The following is a 941-nucleotide window of genomic DNA, read 5'->3' on the forward strand; positions in this document are numbered from 1 at the left end:
TAATCATGGGATAACTTGTTTTCCTATTAAACGGCCCCAGGTGTATATATAAAGAGCAGTCAAAAAATAGGGATGGGACTATTTACTATAAATCTTTTTCAAATTAGGAATGATCAATATAATTTGAATTCACTTTAGTAAAAAGAAAGAGTTGTGCTTTAAATATGTGTGGATAATTTTTTTTTTTTTTGAAATTTGTAATCTTAAATAAGTTATTACATTTATATGACTATAAAACCTTCGGAATAAAAGTGAAAGTTTGTGTCATTATTTTCTAAATGGACTATAAGAAAATCGTGTCACATAAGAAAGTGATATACAACTAATCTTTTAAATATTCTTTTGAAGCCAAAAATTGAGCTAATATTCTACTAGTACTATATTTTGCACTATTTTAATTCCGCGCCTGTGTCAAATGAGCTACTTTCAGTAAAAAAAAATGTTATCTTCTGAGAAATCTTTCTTAATTATTATTTTGATGTTTTGTTGGATTTCTGAAGCAGGTAATTAACATACGGTAATTATAAACTACATGAAATGGTATAAGGAGAATGTCTTAGGGCGTGTTTGGTACGAAGGAAAATATTTTTTGGAAAATGTTTTTCAATTTCCATGTTTGGTTGACTTAAATATTTTTAAAAATATTTTTCTTATGAACTCATTTTTCTCCAATTGGAGGAAAATATTTTCCTTATCAAGAGAAAGGAAAACATTTTCCAAAACTCCTTCTCAACCTTCTCACCCTCACCAACCCACCCCACGCCTACCCACCTCACCCCATCTATCCAAAGTTCCAAACAGGCCTTTTTTTTATTTAAAATTTCAGTATTTTTTTCTGTCACCACCCACCCTGCTACGCCCCCTGCAAACAAAATTAATTTTTTTTACTTTTTTTTTGTAATTTTAAATTTCTGTTTTTTAGTTTTTCTGCAACTCCCCCC

Source organism: Nicotiana attenuata, unplaced genomic scaffold (assembly GCF_001879085.1).
Source record: "Nicotiana attenuata strain UT unplaced genomic scaffold, NIATTr2, whole genome shotgun sequence".
In the NCBI taxonomy this organism is placed as follows: Eukaryota; Viridiplantae; Streptophyta; class Magnoliopsida; order Solanales; family Solanaceae; genus Nicotiana; species Nicotiana attenuata.